Source organism: Gallus gallus, chromosome 12, assembly GCF_016699485.2.
Source record: "Gallus gallus isolate bGalGal1 chromosome 12, bGalGal1.mat.broiler.GRCg7b, whole genome shotgun sequence".
NCBI lineage: Eukaryota > Metazoa > Chordata > Aves > Galliformes > Phasianidae > Gallus > Gallus gallus.
In genome coordinates, this window is record NC_052543.1 from 9495299 (window position 1) to 9515413 (window position 20115).

General features: G+C 47.9%; 1 long non-coding RNA gene across 3 annotated transcripts in view; it reads right to left on the bottom strand.

Moving 5' to 3' along the window:
• LOC101750361 overlaps window positions 1-20115 on the bottom strand; it is a 115651-nt gene that overhangs the window by 84978 nt on the left and 10558 nt on the right. For 2 of the 3 annotated variants that reach the window (XR_005839221.2, XR_006931289.1), the window contains exon 1: window positions 476-763. This is a non-coding gene — a long non-coding RNA (uncharacterized LOC101750361). Of the gene's footprint in view, window positions 1-475; window positions 764-6477; window positions 6537-10004; window positions 11839-12936; window positions 13239-20115 lie in introns of those variants that run through there. The other variant, XR_005839218.2, reaches the window with a different exon arrangement.

The window sequence follows — 20115 nt, forward strand, 5'->3', positions numbered from 1 at the left end:
TAGAGACTGTAATCATTTTAAACTGGGTCTGCTTATGTTTGTGTTGTTTTCTTTGTTTTTTTTTTTGTTTGTTTGTTTGTTTTGCCAAAGCATCAGCACTTTGTAAATAATACTGCAACTCCCTGCTCTGCGGGGTGGTTTTAAACCCTCGGTCATTTTGGATTGGGTGCAGAACAGCAGTGTGGCCATCAGATCGTCACAGAGTTGTTAAGGTTGGAAAGACCTCTGAGATCACCAAGTCCAACCCCAACCCACCCCACCATGCCCATAAGTGCATCCCTCAGTGCCACATCTCCACGGTCCTTAAACACCTCCAGGGATGGTGACTCCCCCACCTCCCCGTGCAGCAGTGCCACTGCATCACTGCTCTTTCTGAGAAGAATTCTTTCCTAATATCCAACCTGAGCCTCCTTTTCTCACGAGGCAGCTGTGCACTGTTCAGTCAGGGCACTGGGGAATAGACTCAAGTCCTTACCTGTAGCTTCCAACCTGCTGAGCCATTTTACAGACAGTGCTTATTTCAACCCCTTTGGTTACTGGAGGAGAGTGGACAGAAGAGAAGCTCGGTGGCACTGCGGAAATAGCTAGCATATAAAGCCAGAGATAAAAAGCTTTATGGAAAAAAAAAACAATACAGAAAATCCCCTTGCATTCCTGAATCATTGGGAATTGACTGACTGACACTTTTGGCCATTTAAGTATGAAATAAATAAAGAAGATGTTGTTCATTTCGCGTGCGCACCTAATCCCACGTTCTCAATACAAATGCATTTAACCTTGTCCCTTTAAAAGAGCTCTGGACAATCAGAATCATCTTTACAGAAGACTGCGCCTGCTTTTAAATTAGCTTTTTAAACAGCAGCCATTCTCTCTTTCCCCTTTTCCAATTCCCATTCACACTCAGAGCAGATAAACACTGCCAGGCCAGAGCGTGAAGTCCTCCCAAAGTTTAAATGGAAGTTTCTATCCTGCAAAGGTGCAAATTCACCCACCCTTGTGGTGCGTAAAATAATGGTGCACCAACGGTGAAGTTTCTGTTCTGTCTGTGGGCTGAGGCCACACAGCCCAGCAAAGCTGTGTCAGACAGACAGACTCAGATGGAAGGAGATGTCACACATCAGCGTGTAACCCCAACTCTACACCCAGCTTGCTACAAAATCCATTTCTCCAGGCTTCCCTGTCTTCTGCTGGGCAATAACCGTGCCCAAGGGGGTGCTGCCAGCACTAATGTTTGTGTCACACTTTGAGAATCTGGGATGGAGAATGCTATAGGAGTGGTACGGCCACCGCAAGATGAAGCAGCACTGCCCACCTCAGACCTTTTCAGCCTAGCATACATGTGGAGAAGAAGAGTTCTGCACGCAACCTGCTCTGTCTTCATGTCCAGCTCCTGTTAGACCTGCTGCAAGCACGGGGGGGCGGGGAGAACAGACAGGTTATCTACACTCAAACCTCTCTTAGAGTGTGTGAGAACACTGCATGCTGTGGTCTGCATCTGAGTTTCCCAAACAGTATCCTGAACAGTTTGTCTGCAATCTGAAATGAGCACTGATGGGAGATTGCTGCTGGTTTATGTGGAGCAGCCCCATAGCCAGGCACCAGAGAAGCTGTTCCGAGCCCTAGTAGGCAAACTTCTTACCCAATAAAAATGACCTTTCAGACCTACATGCTTTTCAAACAGAAACCTTCCCGTTATACATCACTGCATCTCATTTAAGCAATTTTTTTCAGGACAAAATAAGGAGTTTAATCAATAATTGGTTCTTCGCCACCAAAAAAAGGGTCTGGCTGCGCTGCCTTCTGGAGCACTGGAAAAACAAACATCTCTTTAAGCTTCTAGGGCAAACTGAATACCCTCCCCTGCTACAGTTTCTATTTTTTTTTAATGGGGAAAAAAAAACATACTTCAGCAACGTGCATTTCCAGTAAGGCTGTGCAGTTCCAACGGGGGCAGCTTCAAACTGCAGTGCCAGTGAGCTGAGCACACACATCAGAGGTGCAACTCAGGAGAGCCGGGCAGGATCGTCTCCCGGAGGAACTGCTCTGAGCATTCAGATTGAAGCATATAATATGTGATATGACAGGGAGAATAAAAGCTTGAATTTGAGAATGAGCAGACAAACATGCAAGGAAAAATCCAGCTGCACGTGCAGAGCGAGGGCTGCGTGTGAGCCGCAGTTGTGCAGACACAGGCAGGATTCACAGATATCCACGCCGGGGAGAGGGATTCGCTTGGCTATTTTTAAGGCTCATGGGATCTACTGTGTGCTCATGGCGGGGTCCAACGCAGCACCGCGGGCTCCGGGCGAGCCTGGCCAAGCACACGCGCTATCTCCCCATCTTGCTCTCTGTAGCAGTAAAGCACGGCTGCTTCTCAAGAGCGCTAAGAGGCTAAATTCATAAATATTTGAAATTTGCTCTGAGATCTCCAAGGGATGGGAATCCAGCCTGCTAAACAACTGCGGCGCGCTGCACCTTCGAGGCACGGTGAATGTTCTCCAATTAACTGCAGATTATTATGTTTAGAGGAGTTAAAATAAACTCCCGGATTCCTACTTGGTGCATTTGGGAGGGTGCAATGGTCCCTCCTGTGCTATGCAAACAGCATTGCTGGGTGCACCAGCAAGGGGTGCTCCAACCTGCGGCACCATCCGGCACTGCTCCTGTCCCCCATAGGGGCACTTCCTTGGGATCCGACCTTCTTTAGAGGCTCCCATCCTCCCTTACCCTCAGTGTTTCAGTCCAGTGCTTTACACTGAGGGTTAGGAAGGGAATGCAGCAGATGTCACACTGCTGCTGAGCGTTCGCCTCACCGCCGGCAGCTCCGTGCCACAGTCGGAGCAGTGGTCATTGCATGGAGGGCTGCAGATCCGTGACTCCGGGAGCAGGAATCAGAGCCATGCAGATAAGGCTGTCATCGGAGATAACAGCAGTCAACAACCCTCGGCGTCATTATCTCCGCAAAGGGAAAAAAGCAGGCAGCTCCCTTAATATACAAAGCGCGGCGGGCATATACGTCTCCTTTACAATGATAGATGGCGAGGGATAAAGGGGAGATCTAACAGAAAGCCTTCAGCCTGCCTCACATCCTCCAAGCTGTGCGTTCCCGATGGCAGCACGCAGCCTCCCCCCGTGCACAGCAAAACAATTTTACCGACACGCATCTAAGTGAGGTCTTGGGATTTTTTTTCCCCCCTCCTTTGGTTAATGGAATTTCTTAAGATGGAATAATGAAGCGGTGATTGTCACCCGCGCCTCACTGCAAGGCAAACAAATTGGCTGGATCAGGCCTTTTTAATTTGAAAAAATAAATAGAATCAACGTGAATTTATTTGCAGTGGGTTGATTGCGCTCTGAAACCATTACGCTGCTAAACCTCTATTGCTTTACAACCAAACTCCGGGAGCGGAGCGCTCCGATGCGGAGCCACCCCCAGTGCACAACGCAGCGCTTCCCAGCACCGCAGCCGGTCCCATAGAGACACTGTGCCCACAGCCCCGCTCCGAGAGCACGGAGGTGACGCAAGGAAAGGAAAAGTGGTGCAATCCTAAGTCAAACATCGAGGGCTGACTTCTTTCTGCGCGTATCTGAAGTGAGAAGAAGCGCAGAAGGGCATTTAATTAAATCAAAGGGTAAAGGAGGGGGCTGCGGTGCAGCTTGCTATTATGTTACAGTTCACTAAAATGAAAACTTATTTTTAAACCTCTGGTATTAATTTGAGATTATTCAGATACTTAATTAAAAGTGCAGCATGTGTTAAATATTATTTCAACAAAGATTATCATCAAAACCCTATGTAATAAGATCCTTCAATGCTTAGAGCGATATTTTATGCAAATTTTCTATGCCACCAAATGAAGGTCTCTTCATTATTTTTTTTTCCCCTTCTTCATTTGCAGAAGCAAAACGTTCCAGGCAGGGAAAAAAAAAGTTTCTAGAACAACACAGTGCCACAGATAATGCAGAGCAACTGACAGTAGCTCAGCAGTGGTTGCATCCCCGTGTCTGTCCAGGCAAAACCCCACTGGAAGAGGAGAGGCAGAGCTCTGTGCTCCAGCAGTGAGCCCTCTGCCTACACCTGGGATCAGATCAGATAAAGTTTATAGGGCAAAGATGTTTCCCTGTGTGGGATTTCTCCTGTGGCCTTCGCTCTCTGCACGGAGTCAGTGAGGCTGATGGGAACGTCTACTGTAGGATCGGGGCTCGGCGCTAAGTTTTACGTGGCCAGATCCCTTTTCAATTTATAATAATAACAAATAATCACAAATTACTTGCTCCAAGTGACACTATTTTGCCCCAAAAGGAAGCAAATAAAAACCAGAACAAGCACCAAATACTTACGTGCACTCCCCACTTATACACCGGTCCCATCAGCCCTGCCACCAGCACACTGCTTGCATTGGCTGTGGCCAACCAGCACTGCCTTATGCCCGAGCAAAGGCATGTGAGCTTAAAAACAGTGCTGACCCAACAGTCCTGGGCTGGGAGGAATCGCTGATCCTGTTTTTAACACATAGAACATCGTTACTTCACTATATAAAAGGACTTCAAACAGAATCCTGCTCACTGCTCAGCTTGAATGCAATGCACTGATTTTGTAAATACCAGGAAGGGCTCCTGTATACGAGGAGCTGCTGTCAAAATACGGGAGAAGCACTACTTTCAGTTTGAGGGATAGTTTGAGTTGTATCAGAAAAAAAGCACACACTGCTTTCAGAGCACCACCAATTAAACCAACGCTGGCAGTGCATGCTGTCCACCTCTGGAGCCCCAGCATGCACACACCCCGACTCTCAGGGGCTCTTCACCCTGAGCTGATGGCTGACATGAGGTTTGGGAGCCCCATGCAGTGATGAGCCGGGTTCTGCTGAGACCACCAGCCCCGAAAATAACACAGCAATAGGAAACTCCAAGACAACATTACAGCACTCGGCCTCAGATCACGGTCAGAAGTGAGCAGCACCAGCAACCCAAACAAGAACTGATGCAAATAATAATTAGAAATGATCAAAGGCAACAAATCAAGCAGCAGAATGCAGCCATGGCTGCGCGCTGAGAGCCAAAGGGGATTTCTCTGTGTCAGATAGGGATTACGAGCGTGAGCGTCCTTGGAGTGAACTGCTGAAAAGGTGTAATAAAGTGCATTAAAGACAAGCAGAAAGCTGAGGAGCAAAGTCTGTCTGTAAGCGTTGGCTCTGTGCTCTCTGCTGCACCCCCTGAGCACAAACTCTCCTAACGATGTGCTCCCCTTCTCCCTGCCCATAAACGCAGAGCCCGGCACGGGGACCGACAGCAGAGCAACAAATCCACGGCAGATCTGGAAGGGATTTGGTTTTGCTTTGCGACAAAGAGGGGGAAAAAAGTGATAACCATTAGCTTTTAGTGCTGAACCGCCTGCACTGAAACGGGAGAATAAGTGCTGAAATCAGTGGAAGAATGAATCATGCAACCTACCCACAGCTTTATCATGAAACAGAGACCCAAGCACAACACGATAGATCATCTTGGGTTTCGTACGGAAACAGAACACAGACAGAAAGCTGCTTTCACAGGAACCTACAGACACGACACACGCACTTATAGGGACATTCTTTAGCGGGGACATTTTGCAGCATAAGGATCGTTTCGTAGATTTTGTGGTTTCTGCGTGTTTTTCCCTTTTTTTTTTTCTCTTTTTTTTTTTCCCCCAGGGTTTTTCTTTTTCTTTTTCTTTTCTTTTTTCTTTTTTTTCTTTTCTTTTTTTTTTCTAATCTTCCGACACGAAGGGGGAAGTTCACCAGGACCCCCCGCCCCGACGCCGGACAGCCGCGGACCGGGCGCCCCGCAGCCGCAGGAGCCTGCTGCCCTCTATCGGCCCCCGCCGCTCCTCTGAGTTCGGGAAAGCCAAATCCTGCCTCTGCTTCGGCTCCTCTGCTCTGTAATTAATGACTTCTTGGACCGGCAAATCCCCCAAGGAACGGCTGATACTTCTTCTTATGTCGCTTGCAACCCTCTGACAACACAGCCCAAAGGACAATACAAATATACAGCTTGATGAAGCTGTTAAACAAATACGAAATGCCTGTGTTTTGGCCCACCAGTCTAAACAATGTGATAATGGCAATAATAGCTCTATTCACAGCGTAGCTTTCCCAGTACGGCTCTTGTAAACTTTCACTATCTGAACTGTTAAACAAAACTCGGGCTCTATCAAGGCCCTTTGTGCCTCATCGCGCTGCTTTCTACACCACAAAATGATCCCCCAAAGTGACGGGGATGACCCAAGGAAAAGCAAAGGGAGTGCGGGGTTCCCATAGGAGCAGCTGACCAGATATTGGAAACCAATAAAGTAAAAGAGATGGGACTTGCAACAATCAAAAAGGTTGGAGCAGAAAGAGTGGGGCAGGAGGAAAGGCACCAAACCACAGCACTGGTGTGGCTGCTTCCTCGAAGCAGGGCTCGTCCCGTACCTTTGTGTCTTCTGAAATGGGCACTCACCTCCATGAAGCACAAGGATTGCTTTCCGTCCTGTCCTCATCTCCCCTGGCGATGAAAATCTGGAGAAACGCCACAAAATTAAGTTAAACCAGCGCGAGTTTAGACTCAGATTTCCAAATATAGGCATTTTAAAGGGTGAACTGTTGTTCCCCTTAATAACGTACAAAATGTTGGGGTCAGTCCTGCTTCTACTGAAGTCTGTGTCAAGCCCTCATAAATATACATGCACAGATTGGTGTCTGAAGAGAAAGGGAATTACATGCATGTGTGTGTGTATCCAGACTGTATTAAAGATAACAAATGAGCACGTTCTCCTTGCACAAACACGCGGATCGGGGTAAGTGCCGCAGCACACGAGAAAACCCATTTTATTTTTCCAGGCATTTGAAGTGGCTGCTGAGAGCACAACTAGCAGCCACTGCAACTTCCAGAGGAGCAGCACAGACTGGAATTTAAAGCAATTTAAAGAGCGGGCTGCTTCAGCAACGTCAGACATCAGCTCACACATATCAATGTGTCCCAGCTTGCAGGTAACAGCCAGGATACATAGCTCCCAGCTCCTGCCTTCAGCTTCGTAAACAAATACATCTCTACAGACACTGCGCTGCTCCACCCGTATGGAGCTCATTAACGGCTGGGTCGTACTCAAAACCTAGAATTTACAGCATGTGCAGGGGAAATTATTTTTCGGACGCTCTCTGGCCCTGCTTCTCTGCAGACAGTGGAAGCCACCCACGTAGCCCCGTGTGCTCCTATTGAGCAGTGTTCCAAGCAGCCACATAGAGGTTTTCAATTAACAACCGCTGTTGGCCTTCACTGACCTTCGAGGGGTACCTGCAGCAGTGAGGGGTGGTGCTGCCCCATCCCTGGAGTCACCCAAGGTCAGGCTGGACGGGCTCTGAGCACCTGATGGAGCTGTGGGTGTCCCTGTTCATTGCAGGGGGGTTGGACCAGATGGCTTTTAAGGGTCCCTTCTGACTCAAAGGATTCTGTGAATCCATGAACACGGAGCTGCTGCTCATTGGTTGTGAGCTGACCGCACAGCCCCAGCTCTCCCAACCTGCTCTCCAAAAGATGCCGTGTCCCACCATGTCCGTTCATTACAACGAAACCTCCCTCAATCACTCAAAACCTCGATTACCCAAAATTCTCCACCGCTCCCCCATTATGCTCAGATAATTGAGGTTGTACGGAGTGCACTTGCAGCCAGTTAGAAGAGCAAGCATTATCTTTCAGCTGATACAACTATCAATAGCAAGCGTACAGCATATACTACAAAAGCTTTATTGTGCATATGGAGGGAGATAGAGATGAGATACGGTTCTGGGAGGCAGTTTGTCTAGTGGTTACAGTACAGAGTTGGGTGTCATGAGACTGGAGTTTTAATTACTGCCTCTGCTACTGACTCCGTTACTCAGATAACCGCTCGCTGTCTCTGCATGCCAGCATCCCGCCCTGCGAGAAGGGCACGGAGAGAATTACCCACCTTTGTCAAGCACTTTGATATCCTCAGATAAACGTTTTTTTTTAATGCTCAGCTGCTGAGTGGTCCTGTCCATTTAATCGTGTTTTTAAAACTCTTTGGAAAGAAAGGACTGAAAAAAGCCAGCTGAAAACACGTGAGAGGCAGAGCTCTGGCTGCCGGGGGCTGGCACGGAGCTCAGCAGAGCTGCGCTGATGTAGATCCAGTCCTACCTGGCCCTTTAACAGAGGTTGCCAAACATAACGTAACCGGCGCGAACACACCGTACTGTGCTGGGTACAAACTACCAGACCCTTATTTATTGCAGCAGAGCATTTATGGCTCCAGCACAAACCAGCACTCGGTATTCAGACGAGACTCGCACAGCCTTCACAAAAGCAATCATCTGCTGGTGCTCGCCATTCTCTGACCGAACCCATTCTGCTCAGAGCCCCGAAACTTTCCGCACACCGCGCACCCTTCCCTGGGTGAAGCCAAGCGCGTCGCACGCAGCGTGCCGCGGCCAGGCAGGGTGCCAGGCTCTGCCAGCACAGCGCAGCACCGCTGCAGTACCATTCCCAGGTAAAAACGCACAGAGACAATAGAACAGAAAGGTCTCGGCATAGAGATAAGCCTGCCGGTTGCAGGTGAGTGGCTGCGGGAGCTCTCCATACAAAGCCATACTGCCGGCAGAGCTGGACGTGCTGGTAATCGCCAGCACCTGACGCTCCGCTATCTCTCCGCTTTGTTTTACAAGCATCTGAAATTCTGGTTTAAGGCTTTCGCACGCCGTGATTTCTGTAAGTCGCCCTCCTCGGCTGGAGAGCTGAGGTGAGGGGGGAATATCCCGCGGCCGCTTAAAGCCTTTTATTTCTCTTGTAACATGGACATCTTGGAGAGCAGATTAGCCAAAGCAGAAAAAAAAATAAAAAGCAAACGGTATTACTGGTGACCTAATCCTTCCTCTTAGAAAAAGAAAGGGGAAAGAAAGCCTCTTGTGATCTCCAAGGAGGAACTTGCCTTGTAAACTAGTCTCCTGCTTGAAACAGAAACAAGAATGGGAATCCTGATACAGAGAGGCTACCAAAAGCAGGAAACGGCTTAACGGAGCCGAGATTTTCTTTTCAGTGCGACACGGGGTATTACACGGCCCCGTCTCCATTAGAAAAACGGGTGGTGAGAACTTAACGGGTTATGAGACCCTTTGGCCACAAAGAAATCCAAACACGGTTATTTTTATACAGTAGGCAGGACCCTAATCTGTGCCCAAGTTTATAAACTGCGGGCTTGTAGTTCATTAGAGAGATTCTGTTACTCTCCTCTCTGGCAGGTTATTGCATTTACAGCCCTTCCAAACCTGCCCCTCCATAAAACCAGGAATGCTGCCCCTGTCCCCACCCCTAAGGGGCACGGGGGCAATCACCATTACAGTAACTAAATATTTGAAGTAGGGAACTGTTCTTACAGGCAAACACCACTTGGAATAAAAGCTTGCACTTCCTAAAGTACTCAGAAGAAAGCACACTGGCTACCGCCATCCAACAGGTAAGGACACGGAGGTTTGGGATAAGCAAAGTGGGGAGCCACCACTTCAATCTCTTCCCTTCGACCCCACAGCCCCCCACTTAGACCCCCAGCCCCTCAGCTGCACCAGGGCGGACAATCGGCCCATTGAGCCCCAGCTTCAAACAGCTTAATCGCTCCTAATAGCTCATTTACCAGATAAATGCAACTTCCCTTCCCAAGTGCAGATACCCATGACCAGGCTGCCGCTCCCTCCATTTCTCACTGTTGGGAAGCACTAAGAGCAGGGAGGGTTTTTTTTTGTTGGTTTTTTTGTTCCTTTCTGCAGACTTCCAGTCTGTTGCTCACCGTGCTCAGCACCGCTGGGGCATCGCTTTGGCTCGGAGCGGACAGTCCGAGTGCTGCTGTTCTCAAAGCAGTGCAAACCTGAACTGCGGGGAACACATGCAAACGATGTCACCGTGGCTGCAGCCAATTCCTTTTTTTAAATTCTAGGTAATATCTTCAGATTTCTCTCTTGGCATCATTCCCCAGCTCCTACCTGAGTATCTGATGTCCACGGCTTCCTACAGCATGGTGGCAGATGCCATTCTGATAGGAGAACAGCAATTCCTTCCTGACCCAGAGGGTTACATCATACCTCTGAAATGCGAGATCAGATCCAGTCCAGCTACCTGTCCGTCTCCAGGCTGCCTATCAATTAGCATTAGACACTAATTTGATTAAATCAGCACGCTGAGATTTTATTTGGTTCCACCTAAGGAGGATAATTCCCCCTGCGTGGTCTTTGGAACCCACTAATTTTCCAATGCAATGGGAAACACAGGTTGGGATTTGGAGGCTCTTTCTTCTACTTGTTAACATGTGAGCTGAAAACCGCAGTAAAAAATAAATCCATGCAACTTGGTAGAATGGGACTTGCCAGCTGAGGAGAAAGCAGCTTTTTACAGAATAGCCCAGATGGAAAAAAATGTATGCATTTAACTCTGAAACCTGAAGTGTTCTTTGAGGGAAAACGAATACGTTTTAGCCTTAAAGGGATCACAGACTGCAATTATATAATTCTTGTCAACTGATGTTAAAGATAGGCTGGAAAGAATGTATGCTGAGGCCCTGCAATAAAACGAGCTCCTTTACTCCTTTCAAATGTTTGCAAGCCTTGGAGGTTATCCAAAGGTCGAATACAGGAAAAGTCTTGGTGAACAGAAAACATAATCATGAGCTTTTTTAATATGGGCTCTTTTTGTAATAAAATAAAATTATTGTAAGGGAAGGGAGGGCGGGCTCTGTCTCCTCAGATCTAGGGCCAGGGGGCTGAGCTCTGAGCAGAGGTTGCTGTTCTCCCCTCCCTGGCTGTCACTGCCCCAGAGCAAAGGCAGCGCTGGTGCTGGGTGCACTGCGAAGGGCTCTGAAACCCCTTTGACGTCACTGCAGGAGAAGGGTACATTTCCCCCTTGACTGGAGGCATCACACTGTGATCATCCTTCAAGGAGAATCTGGGAGATATGCACCAAGACTTCTCGGTTCTGATCCCACACTCCATACCACCTTGTCACCAGTTCTCTTCCTGTGGCAACTGCTCCATCACCAAACTTACCTATACCTCACAGGCTGAGAAAACAACCCTAGAAGAAACCATATTTCTCTCTCAAAATCACAAAGGCCATTCTAACAACAACCTGCACTGCCTGGGGAGCATGGCATTCACGCTGACGATACCACTGTAGGCATTGATTCCAATTTCCAGACTTTCTTGTGGACTTTTTCTGTCTTTTCACCATTATCAGTCTGGATGGAGAGGTCTTTCCCATTACTTGCACCAGATAAGTAACCAAAATTAGAAGAACAAAACAGAAAAGTGATCATACTTACCAGTCCTACCCAGACAAGAAATGCTGCAGAGCTGGAGCACACTGGATAGGCTGCAAGCAACTGCACCTGCTCTGCTGGGATGTGAAACTAATTCACATTAGCAGTCCTCCCGCAGATCATGTCTTGGCCTACAGGGCATGGCAACTTGACCTGACATTTAAAATTATTTCTTTTTTTTATACCATTTCATGCCAGCAGCACATTTTCCATCACAATCGGCTCCTTGCCCTCCCTCATCGCGGAGGAGCTGGTGTGGAGCTGTCATTTCACAAAGCCAGGAGACAAGGGCCTTCAAATCCATGAAAGATACTGCACGTGGAATGTGGCATATCTTTATTTCTAATAGCGTGGGCACTTACAAAGGGGGCGTAATGGGAACGCTCCACTTTGGGTACGAACCAACCTTCACTTCACATCACCTCTCACTTCTTCTCCCAGTCCTCCTCCTCCTGTTGGGTGGTGTTCCTTGGCTTTAACCACGTGCTCCTCCTCATCTCTTTGAGCTGAAAAGTCAAGAGTAAATACACAAAATGTTGGAAAAAATCACAGGGAAACACACCACTGATATTTATAAATTAAGGCCCCTCTGCACATTCTGATCTAAGGAATTGTTTCAGCGTGTGCCTAAGTCCAGCTGATTCACATGAGATATAAAAGCACACCGAAACACACACTGAAGTGGCCATCCTGAGTAAAAGCTACTTCCAGAACCAGGGGTAAATTAAAGGAAGATGTCCTCCAGCAAAGACATGCACTCAGGGCAGCGCTGGGGCCCAGGAAACAGTGACGGCAGCAAGCTGACCCTGCAAACTCAAAATGAAATCAGAACCCGGGGAGATGAGATCCAGATTTTCCTGCACACAGTCCTTAGAGCTGAAGGAGGATGCTCAGTGGTGAGCAGGCAACAAATGAGATCCACACATGGGAACAAACATGTCCAAAGGCCTCACACCCAACAGGGAGCTGCTGGTTGCCGAACATCTGACAATCTGGCTCCGGGAGCGGGCACTGAGCCCTGGCAAATCGCACTCCCAGCCCTGCTGAAAATCTGTCACCACATCATCAATGTTAAAAGACAGGTTTTTCAAATGGGAAAAGCGCATTTATCACCCTCGGCAAACTCACGGACAACTCAAGGCATAATTGCTCAAACGTCAAATAAAAGTTCTCTGCTGGGTAAACACCGCGAGTGGACCCTTTTTGATCCCCAAATATGGATGCTTCAGAACAGGATGAGCATGTGGCCAGCGGGGCTGTAATGGAGAGCGCTCTGTATCCGTAGCTCTACCAGGCGTGATAAAGTGCCCGCTATCGTGGAAAAAAAGCTCATCTGAAACACAGAGGGAAACCAGATGGGAAAAGAGCACAAACCCTCAGTGGGGATTTCAAGGCTGCCCCCCTCTCCCCCCTCTTTTTTTTTCCAATTGCTTTCAATTTCCCCAAAATAACGCACTCTCCCATAGCTCCAGGAGAAGTCTCATCCACCTGAGGCATTCAGAGGGCAGGGCTGCAAGGCCAGGTTTTGCCTTGGCTGCATGGGGTGTGCATGAGCCTAACCCAAGAGAGGCACCAAGTGGGCACCAGTGCTGCAGGGTCTCTACCTCAGCTATTGCTGACTGCAGCACTTTGGCCACTTCGCATTTTGCTATTCTTTCTGCTGCTCGGATCATTTCAGCAATTCCTTCTGCCTCTGGGTTTTCTGACGCTTCCATCACTGCTCCATCAGAGTTGGCCACCTTCAGACTTTCCATCTCCCTTGTTGCTGTCACTTCTTCCAAGGCTGGTGATGCTGTCGCATCCTTCTCTGCACCCCTTGGCAGCAGCGTTTCTGTGTCCCCTGCATGGTCCCCAGCGGAAAGGGCAGCGATGAGATCCATCCCAGAGGATGCACAGAGCCTGGAACCTGTTGGTAGAAATGCAGAGTAAAGCAGCATGACTATAAACAAGCCCAGAGCCATTACAAGGGGTTGGTGTCGAGACCTGGAGCTGCAGGAACTGCCTCTCAGCAGCTGTTTGCTCTGTGCAGATGCTGGGATGCAGAGCACTGTGCAGCATCACAGCTGTGGCTCTTGCATCCCAGCTCCGCGCTCTCCTGGGGGTGGCAGCCATTTCTGTGGCCTGAATGGAGGTCAAGTGTACAACTGTACACCAAAACATCTTCGCTGCCTCTTATCAGGTGGGTTGTGTAGCAATCAGAGACTGAAGGGAGGTTGGCTCTTTCCCAAGATATGTTTGCTTAATATCCCAGACAAAAAAAAAGAAAAAAGTTTTATCTACCAGAGAAAACAGCACAAATTCCAAGGAACATGCAATTCAAAGGGTTTTCTGTTTTCTTTTTTCCCCCTGAACTGTCATACCCCATGTATATCCATATACATAAACCTGCTGTGAGAAGAATCCAAGAAAAACCCCACAGGTGGGGGATAGCAGGCTCCAGCCAGGCACAGTGCACCTTCTCCCAGATTTCTGCACCAACACTTCTCACTTCTGACCCGCAGCATCCTTAGGGCTGCATTCTGTGCTCCCCATGTGCAGCCAGGCCATTCTGCTGCGACACCAGGTCACAAGTCTTGCACTGGGATGTTCATCCAGTTCTATGGGCCATACATCAGCTCAAATTGGTGGCATTTTGACAACGAAAGGATCATTTCTGGTACGTACACAAGGAACATCATCAGAGGAGATGCATAACGTTGTCTGATACATAAGTCAGCTTTTTTGTGTTACAGAGATCCCTTGTCAAATATTACCTCACTGATGGATCAAATAGCAGGTAACAGTGATGTTAGCAAGTAGCAGTTATCACAATGGACTTGTAGGAGTCTCATACCACAGATGCTGCTCCTCATTAGCAGTACCTACTCCGGGACAAGCCGAAGAAGTGACACGAGATGGAGTAAGATTCATGAACAGAGAGCATGAAATCAAGAGCCAGAAATAGCCACCAGGTTTGTCCATACCCACCATACTGGGCAAAGACTTCACACTTTGTTTACTCCCTTGCGCCCTTTCCCTTCTTTTGCATATAGACCAGCACAGCACTGGGACAGCAGACAACTAGCTTTTGGGCACACGACGACCCAGCAATACAAAGGGATTCCTGCAGCACGGAGACATGCTCACGCTGTAAGCCTGCCAGCACAACACCAGGGTTTGCCCACATCCCCGAGGACACAAGGCAGTCACTCGCTCTTGCCACCGAACAAGCTACCTGCATATCTGCTTCATTAACTACTAACCCCATAGGCCTGCTGACAAGAACATACTTCTCTTTCCTCTGGTAATTAGCCCTGAAGGCTGGTCACGCTCACTGGCCATGAAACGCTGCAACAAGCAGCCTTTTCATGCTGCCAGCCTTACCTTTGTCCCTGCCCATCCCCATTGGCTGTGGAAGGCAGGCACGATGCCTGTGCTACCCCCGTGGGCATCTCTCAGCAGGGCAGCAATGAGCTGGCCAGGGTGGTTGGATGGCATCTGCAGAGATTGGGAAGCTCTTCCTTTCGCTCAGGAAAAACACGACAAGCTCCAGGAGCACGGATGGGATCAGCTTGAGTTGTGCTGGGAAGAGGAAGGGTCTTACGAGGCTCCAGAGATGCTGGAGAGGAAGCACAGGGCTTTGTGCAAGGAACCGAACAGGAACTTTTCTGGGAGTAGGACTTTGCTGCCTGCCGCACATGCCAGGTTCTGGTCCCAGTTAGCAGTTGTGTCATGAAAGCAATAAAAGACCTAAATCTACTTGAACGAAAGTGAAACACCTCCCAGAGTTCCTGCAATGTGGGCTGAGTTAAGCTAACGCTGACATGGATGCAGTGTAAGGGATTAAAATGTTATTTTTAAAATTACTCTCCTTGTCAGAAAACAAAGGAGGTAGGTTAGCAACACTCACCCCCATCAAAGATGTTATGGCTCTGAAGCGAAGCATGCATAGCCCAAAGCTCCAGCTTTATGGTCGCATTTCCCCTCCAAAATATTTCTGAGACAAATTCCAGGCGCTTCAGCAAGTAGAACTGCTCAGAGATTAAAAGCAAAAGTATTCCCAGCAACTCCGGGCAGCCTCCTCCAGCAGCAAGACCACAAACCCGGGAGTGAACTGTGCTCTGACTTGAGATACGACCTCAAAGAAGTCTCACCTGCCTCTCTGGCCTGGGCCCCTCATCCGCAGTGCTCTGCTGCAGCCATGGCTGAGAATTAGCAAAGGTTGCTCCCTATTTTGTGCTCCCTGAGGTCTGGTCACCGCAAGGATGATCTTTCAAGGAGCTTGCTGCCTGCACAGTTTTTCTATACATATACATTAGCATTTTGACCCACATTTGCATGGGGACTAATTCAACCTTACAACCTCCGGTTTAACCTCACAAATTGCCCCTGAGCCACCAGAAGATTACCCCATGTCCCCAGGAGCGCAGATGGCTCTCGGATCACAGCACATCACTGAAGCCCCCTCCCTGCCTGGAGTGCTCCAACAACAGGGCTGCATTCCCGACCCGAGCACTCGCATGCCTTGCTCAGGGTTATGCAATTCCAGCACCTCCTATTTGCTGCACAACCCCTGCTTCCTCTCCTCAGAGCTCCGTTCTCTGCTCTGTGGTAATTTCATAGAGTAGTTTGAGTCAGGAAGAACCCTTAAAGGCCCTGTGGTCCAAACCCTCCTGCACTGAACAGGGACACCACAGCTCCATTGGGTGCTCAGAGCCCATCCAGCCTGACCTTGGCTGTCTCCGGGGATGGGGCACCACCACCTCTCCAGGCAGCCTGTGCCAGTGCCTCACCACCCTTAATGCAAAAACCTTTTCCTTCTATCCATCCTAATGGGGGCAGAGGCTCATGAGGCCCTTGTTAAAATCTCCCCCACCACTTGGCAGCTGTGTAGTTTGCCCCCAGCCCGTTTGTTTATGTCTGACTAATGCTCATTGCTTCAAAATGAGTTTGAAGCTAATGCTGTGTCTCCCAATTAAATGTTTGATAGAATGACATCAAAAGCAGAACAGACAGAAAAAATGATTTCCCACTGATAGGCTGACCACGTTGTACAGAATTATAAGGCTCCAGTTGCTTAGAATTTCACTTTAATCTTTCAAATTAAAGCTTTCCATGCTGCTTGTCTGCCCCAGCTGGGATTTGGGTGAAAGTTTCAGTTAGCACAGTTTATCCAATGGAGGAAAACTTTTAACCCAAGTTAAAAAGAAAGAAATAAACTGCAATCCCTTCCAAGCATTTGGTCAAACAGTCTCAGCATGACAGTTTGCAACACCGCTTTCATTTTGGAAAGACGGTCACAATGGTGCCAGAGAATAATATTCTTACAGTGCATGGGGAGCAACACACCTTTGGCCAAGCTGTGAGTCCCTGAAAAATGACAGTCTGCACACACTCCAGAGCCATTAGTGATCGTTTGGCAGTGAAAATACTTTTCAAAGTTCTGCCTTTGTAACCTGAATATTCTTTCTGTGCAGTTTTGGTGTTCTTTAATGTAATCTGTAAAAATAGCCAGTGACCTTTAGTGACATATAACAGGCTCCTGGTTTCCTTCCATGGTTTGAAGACTTAAACAATAGCCCCAAAGAAATGACTCATTACTACGCTCACACACATACTCCATGCCTGGGAAACTGCTGGCTGTCGGTCAGCAGGAACAAGAAGGAGATTCACAGAGCTCCACAGTGCAATGGGCTCCAGCAGTTTGGGGACTCGTGCACGAAAGGCCTACGTTGCAAGCAGCCAACCTCCCGCCAGCCATTGCTACAGACACCAACAAGGAGGGGACGTCCAACAAGTTATGGGTGGGAGACATCTGGGGAAAGGTCACTCTGGGTTGCCATGGGACTTCGTGGCTGCACTCACTGAGCTGTCAGCATAATGCCTTCCATGCTCTGAGCCTCCTGACATCTCAGCAACCTTTCAGCATGGCAGAGTGGAGGATCCATGTTTCCCCAAGCAGCATATTCCTTTAGGTAGGCCAGGAGCATCAAGTTTCCCTCATTCTTACAGGGGGAGGAAAACTTCATAATCCTATTAGGCTGCATTCACTTGACACCAGCTTTTAACACATGTCCTGTAACCTCAGCCAGAAAGAAACCTTCAACAGCTCAGCTGGTGGAACTGTTGCCTTTAGACCACAAGCAACATGATTGAAATCTGAGAGAGGAAATCTGCAGGTTTCTGAATAAATCAGGATTCTGGAAGCGGGGTCAACCTCCGGGCTGACAGTCACAATATGACAACTGCCAGCAGTCAGGGGAAGCAGACAGCCTGCAATGAGTTATGTTGTCGCTCTGAAATCCCTGTCTCCTGAGAACTTCTACACGGCTGCCAGTTCTGCTGTTTGCCCAACGCAGCCATAGCATTTGGGTCATTAAACAATACTGATGGCAATGCCCGGAGAACTCCAAGCACCTATTGTAGTATCACTGAATTCCTCCTTTGATCACCATGGTCAGAAATACCTGATTTTTATCACTCCTTAATAGCTCCCAATCAACTTTAAGAAGTTACCACAATGCTCATGGTAGAACCTTTGTCAGGCCGGGATAATCATTGACAAAACCAGAAGAGCAGATCTCACCAGCTCAGCACTGTCAGCCATTTGTGACCTTCTGCATGGCCTCGCTACCCCAGGGAAAGGTTTTCAGCTTCCACCTGGAAGACTGTTCTGTGTTAGAGCAAAAAAGGCTGCAGATGTAAAAGCCATATTGCCAGGTTCCAGACAGCCTGCAGAGATTAAAAAAGGGAAGAAAATGTGAAGCACATTTGAATCATTTCTTGGGGACGCACAGTCCCCTGAGCATACAGTAGGAGCTTACAGGATCATGTGCTATTATGGGCCACTCAAGAGAAACAGATCTGTCCTATACTTAAGATACAGAAGCTGACACCCTTTTTGTGTCCCAAATAAACCAGAATACACCAATACTTACTATGGTTTTTTTCTCCAAAGCTCTAATTGTCGAGTATTTAACTCAACCCTGAGCAGCTGCTCACTCAGCATGACAAGCTTCTGTTTCAGGCTTGAAGAAGGACTCAATGCTTCCAAGTTTACCTAAGCTCTCCAGCCATCCCAGTTTGTCTAAGATATTATCTCTACGCATAAGCCTTGTCCAGCAATAAGCATAAAAGCACATTGTTTGTTTCCAATATCTCTCTGTTAAAGGGAAATGAAAACTCAGCACTCCACTGAATGCTTCTGAAAATCAAAATGGTCAAGAGTCATTTGAATGAAGTTTATAAATGACAAATTATAGAAGTTAATATTATTTTACAAATGTATGTTTTCCTGCAGGTTGATGTGTGGCTCTCAAGAGGCTTGAAAACTCCTAGCAAACTCTTAAGAGCCAGAAACATCGAAAATGAGCTTTAAGACCAAGACCTCATGGACTTCTCTGAGAAAACGAGAGATACCAGAACCCATGACAGCTTATAACTCACAAGTTATAACCACCTATAGCAACCCATCTCTTAAACGTGTGGCCATAACCCTGTGTTTAAATAAGAACTTATTTCTTCTATGACCTAAACGGTGATGTGCACATTTGGAGTTTTTGGATGGGCACTAAAGCACAAGGCATTAGCTTGAAGCAGTGGAGTGGATCTGATGGGCATCTGCAGGGTTCATCTGTCAACTCAGGTGACTTTCTAAAGGTGAAATGAGAATTGGGATATACAGGACTTGCATGTTCTTGAGGGGTGAGAAAAAAATGGCAATTCCACATACTTGCAAGTGAAGTACTTCCAATAGGCAGGCGGACACAGGCAACATAGGAAAGATGAATTAAAATAAAAACCAATTTCTGCATTTAACCTTAAGTAGCAGCTGTGTTTGATGGAAGTGGCGTTTTCCTTCCTCCAATATATGCACGCATTCACATCCCTCAGGTACAGATCACAAACTTATTAGTCCAGTTACTTCATCTTGGATAGTTTATTAAATCGTAAGGGCTTTCACTCTCTGCTGCATTTGGGGAATTTTGTAGGCTTTCAGTGCTCCTCCTCAGGTCAGCCACGCATGATTAAACTAAATTCCCTTGAAGAAAATCTTTGTTTAATATTAAAACAAAAACATTAGGCTGTAAAACATTAAAGTGTTATTTAATGACCATTATGGCTATATGAGAGCCAGATGGAAGCTGCTCTGTGCTGTCCAAGCTCAGCTTCCCAGGAGCGATGCTCTGTGCGATGCACACCCTCTGAGCAGCACAGCAAACACACAGAGCAGCTCCACCACGCCAGGCTGCTCACTGGAGGTCAAATCCTCAACCCATGGTACAGCCAAGGAGACACCCATCTCCTCTTGCTCTGGGTGGGACAGAGGGATCAAAACTCCTCCCCATGAACTCCTTAAAGCAGACACTCATTGAATCACACTGCAGCTGCTCCCAGAGCTGTTCCTGGGCTCTATCTCACAGGATCGTGAAGGTTGGAAAAGAGCACTAAGATCATCCAATCCATCAGCCCACCCCCACCATGCCCACATACCTCAGTACCAGGTCTCCACAGTTCTTGAACACCTCCAGGGATGGTGACTCCACCACCTCCCTGGGCAGCCTGCACCAATACCTCTTGCCAGTATCTTTCCCAAAGAAGCCAGTGGATATCTTGCTGTATGGCAAATGGGAAAAGGCTTGGACTGTACATACATCATATGGTAGCACAGCCCATAGAGAGCATGTGCAAAGAATAATAGTTGAACCTTCTCCAGAAAGCAGCTGTCCTGGTGTGTGAAAGGAATGCTTGTTCACTATCTAGCCAATGAAACAACTTAAAAGTAATAAAGGATAAGCTTCCAT